Source organism: Condylura cristata, unplaced genomic scaffold (assembly GCF_000260355.1).
Source record: "Condylura cristata isolate star-nosed mole 26May11 unplaced genomic scaffold, ConCri1.0 scaffold00012, whole genome shotgun sequence".
In the NCBI taxonomy this organism is placed as follows: Eukaryota; Metazoa; Chordata; class Mammalia; order Eulipotyphla; family Talpidae; genus Condylura; species Condylura cristata.
This window is the reverse complement of record NW_004567113.1, coordinates 6529148-6539337: the sequence shown is the minus strand read 5'-3', so window position 1 is coordinate 6539337 and position 10190 is coordinate 6529148. Positions and strand designations below refer to the sequence as shown.

At 36.2% G+C, this 10190-nt stretch overlaps 1 protein-coding gene across 1 annotated transcript in view; it reads left to right on the top strand.

Moving 5' to 3' along the window:
* CCSER1 (coiled-coil serine-rich protein 1) overlaps nt 1-10190 on the top strand; it is a 939806-nt gene that overhangs the window by 675739 nt on the left and 253877 nt on the right. The window lies entirely within an intron of this gene.

Below are 10190 nucleotides of genomic sequence, written 5' to 3'. Positions count from 1 at the left end.
TTGTTAAGATTGCTGCATTATCCTAGGGTTGGGCCTGTGGTTGGGTCCAGCCTCCCGCAGCAGCTTGGGATCCACTCACCTAGCTGTGTTGTCTCAGGTTATATCCAGGGCTTTGTTGGGGCTGCTGGGGCAAAGGTCAGCAACAGGTCTGAGGCATATCCTCATGTCTCTGGTTCTGAGCTGCAGCCTTTTCCCACGATTTGGTTTCCCCTCCCTGGCTGAATTGTCTCAGTTTATCTCCAGGGTTTTAGCAGGGCTGGGACAAAAGGCTGCTGAGCAGCCATAGCTGTTGCCTCGGGCAGTTTTCTCTCAGCAGGCTTCCTGGCTTCCAGGCGCCTAGATTTTTAAAGGAGCGGAGGGAGTTGGAAGCTGCTGGAGTTCCCTGATCAGTTCCTGCCTGTGCGGCTTCCCTTATGGGGACTCCCCAATCGCCATTTCTCCCTCAGTTATTTTCCTTCTATTGAGTCCAGGGCGTTCTCATTAGGATTGAAACTCGTAGCATGAAAGTCTATAGTCCGTTTTTGTATAATCCCGTGCGAGTTTGGATGAAGTCCCCTAGGCGTCTTTATTCTGCAGCTATCTTGCAGGTTCCCGAGCTGGTCCCTGAGCTGGTGGAGCTGATCAGAGGCTTTTCATGGTGCCCAGGTACTCTGGATCGGGTCTGCAGTTTCAGCGGTTTTTCTCTCACCCACGTATTGAGGATCAGATTTGCAGTCTTTCTGCAGCCTGGGCTCCACTCACTGAGCTGAGCTGTCCAGCTTTACCTTCAGGGTTTAGTGTGGGGCAAAGCGGCTTCTGCAGCCTGTGGAACTTCCAGGGGCCTGGGTTTTCCAGGAAGTTCCCTTCTGGGAACTCCCCAATAGCAGATTCCCCCTCAGTTATCTACCTTCTAGTGAGTCCAGGGTGTTTTTGTTTGGGTTGAAACTTGTAGTAAGTGAGTCTATAGTCCATTTTCAGTCCTCAATTTCTATGCAGACTTGGACGAGGTGATCTAGGCATCCTTACTCTGCCACCATCTTCCCGGAAGTCAACTATTACATCTTAAGTGTATCTTTTTCTTCTGCCAGTTACTTGGTGAACTTTCCTAGATATGGAATTGTATTTTCTTGTTTGATATTTCTAAATTATTTTTTATTTTATTTGCTGTTTTAATGGAGGTAATATTTGGATCTTCCCAATCAGGTATCATCAACACAGTGCACCCAACAGCAAATCACCAATAGTCCAGCGTCATAGTTCACTGTGCTCCTGTTCCTCTTTCTTTGTACCCCTTTTCCATCTCCTCCTCCTCTGGATGCTTCAATTCTACCGTCAACTTTCAAGAATTAATATTTCAATTTGCTTTTATTTGACCCTTCGATTGGTTTCTATATATTGCACATATCCATGAAACCATCAAATATTTATCTTCCTACTTCTGATTTATCTCACTTGCCATTATCACTTTCAGCTCCATCCATGTTGCAACAAATATTATGGCATCTTTTCTTGATTGCTGAGTAATATTCTATTGTGTCTATAGACCTATAGACCTTGATGTCCTGATTCACTCATTTGGGGGCACTTACTTGTTTTCATAATTTGGCTATTTTTAATAGCATTGAAATAAACATGGAAGTCCAAGTCTCCTTTCAGATTAGTAATTTTGAGTTTTTAGGGTAAATGCTTATGAATGGAATTACTAGGCCTTATGGTGATCTGTTTTTAATGATTGGAGAATATTTATACCTTTAATAAAGTCTACACCTACCAACAGTGAAGGAGATTTCCCTGTCCTCCACATCCTTGCCAGCATTTGTTGCTTGAGGGTCTTTCAATAGTGGCCACTCCCACAGGTGTCAGGTGGTATCTTGTTGTGTTCTTGTTTTGTATTTCCTTGTTGATAAGTGATGATAAACCTTTTTTGTGTGTATCTGTTTGCCATCTTTATGTCTTCTTTGGGAAAATGTTTATTTCACTTGCTAATTAAAAAAAAAAAAAGAGTACTTAGGCCTCCCTGGTGGCGCAGTGGTTTAAAGCATAGCACTGAGAATCTAAAGCCACTTCTGCATGAGTTCGATTCCCGCCTGCCCGGGAGGTGACCACATGGCGTGGCAGACCTCTCCTGACCCGCCCGCTGCTCCCCTCAGCAGTGTACTTAGTTGATCTGCCTGTTTTGCTCCCCGCTCTGTCTCTGGTGAAGCCTCTCGCTGCCCCTGAGCCTCTGTACTGTACCCCAGTTCTGTATGCACAAATGAATAAATCTTTAAAAAAAAAAGTACTTAACTAATAGTGGACAGATAGTTAAATTATTTAATGCTGAAAATAAGAAGGCAACAGCATGACTAACATTCAAAAGCTAATGGGAAATACCTTTAATTTTCAATTATGTAAAATTCAGAAATACCTCAGCAGTTTTAGTTTAATATTAGTTTTCCAGTCATATCTCCTTGTGTACTCCAGCCCCAACTTTCTTTTTCCATTAGCTTTGATAAACAAGAACTGTAAACATTTAAAATTCAACCGCATTACTCTAATTTAATTATTGAAGATAATCATCAATTTACTATTGTTTCTTATTCTGTCATTGCTCTTGTAGGCCTTTCAATTATAAATATAGTTCCATTAGAGGTTACCTATAAAAAAAAAAAAAAAATCACCCCCGGATTGTAGAAAGACCTAATATCCAGAAAGTTTGATTTTATAGCCTGTAGTTTGAATTTCATCTAATTAGAAAGTATAAATTTGAACATCATAAAATCTTTCTGTAATATAAGAATTCATAATTATGCAAGTATAATTTATATTTTGTATCACTTAACAGTCCAGATAGAATTTTGGAAATTTATTACAGGAAAGTTAAAATATTTATTTTAGTGATATATTTTGAGAAAGTCTAGTCTCGCTCAACATTTTTACTTCAAACATGTTAAAACTTTGAATTTTTTTTTCACTTGGTATCTTCTTTTTGGATTTCATGGTTGTACTAGTCAGTTCATGTGGCTCTAGATTCTTCATCTTGCATTTTTAAAAAATATTTATTTATGCTTTCAGAACTGGGGTATAGGCCAGAGGTGCAGAGGTGGTGAGAGGATTCACCAGAGAGAGAGTAGGGAGCAGAATAGTCAGACTGACAAAGTACACTGCTGAGGGCAGCAGCGGGTGGGTCAAAAGAGGTCTGCCGCACCATGTGGATCAGTTCGCTGGCTAGGGATCAAACTCTTGCTGCAGTGGCTTCCATGAGCTTCATAATGTGGTGCTTTAACCCAACCAGGGAGGGCCCACCTTGCAATTTTTTAAAAAATGATCATATATTTAATCAATACTCCAGCTAAATTATGGTACATAAAAATTCAACAATCATTTGTATAGATATTTTACATAGTCTATCTTTTTTTCTTAAAGATTTATTCCTTATTTATGTACACAAGAACTGGCATGTAGGCCAAAGTTGCTGTGGGTGAGAGGATTCACCAGAGAGAGAGTGGGAAAAAGAGCAGGCTGATCTACTGAAATACACAGAAGGGAGCTGAAGGGAGCCGCAGAAGAGATGGGAAGGATCTGCTGCACCATGTGGGATAGCTCCCTGGCTGGGGATGGATTTCAGGTCACAGCAGCTGGAAATAGCTTATTAGTGCTGAGACATAAGGGAGGCCCTAGTCTATCTTCTTGAGATACCAGATATACTCCTTTGGGTTGAAAGGCTTTGAATCTTGGTTTCATCATTTCTAGCTGTGTGTTTTTTGTAACCCACGAAATGGAAAAATTAATATTGCCTTCTTCAAGCTGTTATATGAAGATTGAATGTCTGGATATAAAACAAGGCTTAGAACATTACCCAGTACTTAAAAAGCACTATGGAGGTTCTTATATGTATTTTTTGTTCTAGATATTCACTCCTAAAATATTCATAGTTATCACCTTCATTCATATTGGAAGGATATTAATATCAAATTAATAATGATTCATCATATACTTGTAATAAAGCAGCTAAATTACTTAAAATAATTTTGTACAAATTACTAGTTATCCAGGGGTAATTTCCCTCAAATATATACAAATGTTCTGGAAATATACAGGATTGAATAAAATGTTTAATTCAAAATTTATAGAAAATTTTCAGTCTATAGCCACATGCAGTTTTTTGTTTGTTTGTTTTTTAGTATTTTTTTATTTTCCTTTAACCTGATATGTTATCTATATGTTCATGAAATTTAGGAAAAGTATACAAAATAATTTTATTTGATTTGGTCTCATTATGTCTGTTACTGTTCTATGGAAATAGCTTTGTGACATATTAGATTTAGATTGGAACAGATACCAATGCATCTTACAGTTTAAAACATGTTTTATGTATTGTACTTCTGTAAAATAGGGCAGTATCAAATTTTCATAATAGGAAACAAATCTGCTATATAGTATATAGAAACTGTACTGATGTTATTTTTGATGTTATTTTAGGTTAAATATCAGAAAGAACACTTGATTTCTGCATGAATGATTATTCACTTTTTACTTATAATAATTATACAACATAAATATTACAATTTTTTGCTAGATATAGAATGATCAGAAGAATTCCTAGATTCTTTCAGACACTGCTATGTCAAAATATTGTAAAATGAATATTTTAAAATAGGTAAATCACTATTTTTATTTATTTCATAATTTTTTCTGTCTTTGCAACAATTGTCTTCTTTGAGTTAGACATATTTTTATTAAAATATTAAAAACAAGGATTCATGCTATTAAAATGGTTTGAATGTAATCTCTAAATGACTTGTATGGGTGATAAGAATTGTTTTATGTACCCCCAAATATAGCATAAAACCTCCTACAGATATCCCATATATAGAATTAGCAATTTTCACCTATTTTTCATTTCAATCATATGGCTTCTCTCTTCCATACTAACTTCATTCTATTTACAAAGATGACTTTCACCTACTAACTGGATGGATAAATGTTAGCTTATGTCTCTCCCTGTAAATTTGATTTCTTTCTGTATTGCCATTATTACATATTTACTATTATCATTTCTCCTTCACTATTTTATCATACCTGTTTAATATGTGTTAATCAAGAAACATTTTATATGTGAAGATAAAAACTATTCAAAGGGCAAACTTTTTCTTTGCAAAATCTTAAAACAGATCATGGCATAAACATATGGATTGTTCTCAGCGAGGAAGCAAAAGTGAAACAAAATTATATAAAATGGAAATGTCAGTCTCTGGCATTCACTACTAAACTTATTTTAAACAGTGTGATGTATGCAAAATCATTTCAAGACCAGATTACAATGCAGACACAATGAATACTATATCCTAAGTGACTTTGGTTCTAACAATTTGGGAGGACCTGACAGTATTCATCTTAAAAAGCTGCAAGTTAATTGTTATATAGTAGCTCTGGACCTCTATAAAATAAGCAATATAAAACAACCAAGCCCTCCAGCTAGTGTTGGCTTGATGACCTGTCACTTAAAGTGGCAACAAGGGAAATGTGGTGACTGACTATATTGAGGATGCAGAGCCTTTGGAAATATGATCAGTGCCTCTTTAATTCACCTTTATTTACTAGGAAAAAAAAAAAAAAACAGCTGAATGAAAAAGTTAAAACATCAGGGTAATTGTATCTTCACAAATTATATATTTCATAGATTCCTAGTCTGTTTGCACATAGAAAGTACTGAGCTATTTCTAATCTAATGGTTTGGAGGTGATGCGAACATTCATCTTTCATATTTACCCCTTGTTAACATCATTTATTTTACTATTTTTTTTTGTATTATTAAGGTAACAGGTTTACACCACTGTACATAATTCAAGGATATAGGTTTATGCCTCTTCAGATGTTATTACCACAAATGTAAAGTGTCAACAAGATACCTAGAGTCCTCACCAGAGTCCCTTAAGTCCATTGTCCCCATTGGTGTTTTCAGTTTTACATTCAGCTCCTTATTGTTTGGTTTTGATTGACCTTTGTTTTGTTTCTCTACATTCCACATCTGAGATAAATCCCCTGGTTTATTTTGCTTAGCTTAATTTCACCCACTTTCGGCCATGTTGTCTCAAAAGAGTCCAGTAGTAGTGCCCTCCAGGTGGTGCAGCGGGTTAAAGCACAGCACTGAAAAGCTAAAGCCACTTCAGCATGAGTTCCACCCCACCCGTGCAGCTGAGCAGACCTCTCCTGACCCACTGGCTCCTCATCTTAACAGTGTACTTCATCAGTAGGCCTCTTCTGTTCCCCACTCTGTCTCTGGTGGATCCTCTCACCACCCCTGCACCTCTGGCCTGTACCCCAGCTCTGTAGGCATAAATAAATATGTCTTAAAAACAAACAAACAAAGAGTTGAGTAGTATTTCATGGTGTATACATTACTGCATCATTGTAATCTCCTGTGCTCATGGACACTTAGGTCATTTCCATGAATTGGCTATTATAAACAGTGCTGCTGCAATGAGCAGAGGAGTGCATATCTACCTTCAAATTAGTGTCTGTATATTATTCATGTAGAGAAAGCTAGGAATGGAATTACTACATCATGAACTAGGTCTATTTTTGATATGCTGAGAAAACTCCATACTTTTTTTCACAGGGGCTGAACATGTCTACATCCCCATCACCAGTGTGAGTAGATTTGTTTATCTCCAAAACCTCACCAAGGACTGCTCCTTGTCTTTTTGATATGATACTTGCACACAGGTGGCAGGTGGTTATCTCATGTGTTTTTGAATAGCATTTCCCTTATAATAAGAGATTATGAATATTTTCCATGTGACTATTGCCTGTTTTATGTCTTCTTTGAATAAGTGTCTATTTAGATCATTTTTTTAAAGATTTATTTATTTGTGCATACAGAACTGGAAACAACCAGAGGTACAGGGTGGGTGAGAGGATTCACCAGAGACAGAGTGGGGAGCAGAACAGATAGATCAAAGATCTCAATGAAGTACACAGCTGAGGGGAGCAGCGGGCAGGTCAGAAGAGGTTTGTCGTTCCATGTGGATCACCTCCGGGGCACGTGGGGATCGAACTCTTGTGGAAGTTGGTTTGGTTTCTTAGTGCTGTGCTTTAACCTGCTGTGCCACCAGGAAGGTCCCTAGATCATCTATTTTTTAATCGTATTTTTGTTTGTTGAGTTGTGAAAGTTCTTTGAAGGCCTTGAGTATTAACCCCCTTCTCAGATGTATGCTGTGCAATTGTTTACACACATCCAGTCGTATGTCTCCAGTTGACCGGAATCAAGGGACATAATCATTAGCAAATAATAAAACCATAAATGTGGGTGAGAAAGAGGGTGTCTATGTCAAGAGTGCACTGATTACTTTTTATTAGCAAAGGTGAGTATAGAACTGGGGTGACCATAGAGGGAGAAGCAGGGAGAGAATAATGGAGTGAGCAAAATGGACTATGATGATGAAATATGGATAATTTATGAGGTACTATTGTTACTGCATCTGAAGGTGGAGATCATATAGTTCTAAATCTTTGACAAAATACCAATAGAAATAGAAAACGAATATTATATCTACCAATGATGACAATGATGTTGCATATATATCGTACATTACTCGGAATGACAATCGTCTTTGCTTTTCCTTTCTTCTATTCCTTTTTTGTATTTTTCCTCTGTCCTCTTCTGTAAAAATTATTCAGTTATCATAATTGGTACACCTGTGTCAATAAGTAACAGTGTTAAAGATAATGTGCATTCCCATTCTAAAAACCAAATCTTTTAAAGAGACTGCCCTCAGCAATACCTTATTTCCCCTACTTCTGTGATGTACAGCATTCTGATACTTTAAAGATTTTAATTTTATTGGTAATAAATGAACACACTGCCAGAGAAGAGGACTCTAAAAAAATTAGAGGAATGTATGTTGAGTCTTTCCAGTTTTCATATTAACACACAGTGCATGCAGCTTCTTATTGTTTCAAATGTCAACCTTCTTGATAAGAGTCTTTTGGGAAATGGCTCACTCCATTTCAAAGGTATATAATAAAAGAAAAGGGCTTAGGGCAATATTTAAGCAATGAAAGAAATACAGGACATTTATGACTGGCTGGTAGGAACTGATTGCCTTGGGCTGTGCCTTGGGAATTCCCCAGAAAATACAATAAGCTGTGATTACTATTATAAGTTAAAGTGATATAAAGCATACAGCCGAATTTGTGTTTTCCTCTAGGTGATAGCATTTCATATTCTCATTGTGCCATCAGAGTTAATACCCACCTTCTGTGTTTTTACTGAAATACTAGCAAGAGGCACAGTACTGAAAATTGCAAAAATAAATTTCAAAAAGGTCAATTTAATAAAAAATTAAATCTAAATTTGTGTAAGAAACCTTATCACATATTTCTACGTACTATAATTAAACATTTCATAAGACTAGAAATGTTTTAATATTGGTAATATCAAAACTTTCCCTGCATTTTTTGTTAAAATAATATGATTAATTGATTGTCATGCATTAACTGGTAAATAATGTTAAAGGTGGTCTACAGGAAGGACATAAGTATAATTTCCTCAAAGCAGTTCACTGTCATATTTCCATAATAGATATAAACTGTAGATTATGATTCATCATTATCTCCTAGGTTTCATTTCTGAGTTTCTATCAGATTGTCAAGAAAATAAATCACCTTATAAATTCCAGCCATTATTTATTTTATTCAATATAAAAGTCATTTATGTTTCCCTTTCTGATAGCTAAGAGATCCAACACCAAATCCTACTTACATTATTATCTCAGGTTTCACTAACCTTCAAATTTCATTCATGGCAGAAATATTTTTGAAATGAAGTCTAAAATGCTAACAGCATAAATTCACACGAGTTATCCCTATTTTTAGTTAGAAAGATAACAAGCTGGGTACAAGAAGTCCTGTCTATTTAAAGGTACATTTGCCTTGCAAGTTCTGTACACTGTCTAGATTGATTAATGAGAAAGCTAGTCTATCACTACATGTCATCCAATGAGTAGATCAAGGCCAAGTTTCAGGTTGTTCTGTGACACAAGGGGATTTTTAAAGCAGATAATATTGCAATGTGTCCAGTTTGAATGCTTTAATGCAGGGTTTAAATAATATTGGAACAAGAATGTAAAAAATACAAATCCAACAGTATTTTTTGCATAATTTAGATATCTAAATTTTACACAAATTCCTGAACAGTTTCCAATTTTAAGGAATCACCTTTATTATACAACTGAATATTTGTTTTCTGAACCATCAATGTATTTCTATTAATTCTTGATGATAGTTTTGAATTGACATATAAAAACTTGAAACATTATTCTGCTAAATAGACATAAAAATTCCTCCAAAGCATTAAAAAATTAAGAATTTTGGTATATTTATCAGAAATGTATTTTCATTTAATTTAAAATGTTTACATTTAGTTAAATCCTGCTACTTTCCATGTGTATATATACCATGTTGGAAACAAGCTCAGATTTTCCTTATTTTGTGTGATTATTCCAGAATTATGTTTTTTTTTTCTGTACATGCTAAGGTCTTAAAAAAAGATCTGTTCCCTAAAGAACAATTTCTTTCTTTTTTTAGAGATTTATTTATGCATACATGAACTGGGGTATAGACCAGAGGTTCAGAAATGAGAATATTCATCAGAGACAGAGTGGAGAGCAGGACAGACCTATTGAATGAAACACACAGCTGAGGGGAGTAGCTGTGTTGGCCAGGTGAGGTCTGCTATGTCATGTGAGTCACATCCTTGGCCAGAGATTGAAGTAATGCCCATCACTGAAGCTGCGATAAGCTTCAAATATAGTCCACTGAGCCCTAACCTCCCACCTCCCTTTCTGGTAACCGCGGTTCATCAGTTTTCAAGGATATTCCAATGTATCTAGAAAAACATCTTAATCTACTTATGTGTCCTTGGGCACTTGGGAGATTTCCTCAACTTGACTATTTAGTGAAATCAGCATCACTTCAATTTAATGTTTTGTGTTCTACAGGTAGATAACTAGGAGTGGGATTGTTGGTTGGCATGCTAGACTTATTTTTAATATCTTGAAAACTCTCCCCACTGCTTTCCATTGGGGTTGGACAATCTACATTCTCTCCAACAATGTATGAAGTTTCCTTTATGCCACACCATCACTAACATTAGCTATTTCTGACTTTCTTGACATGGGTCTTTGTCACAGCTATGAACTAGTAGCTCTGTGATTTTCTTTGCATTA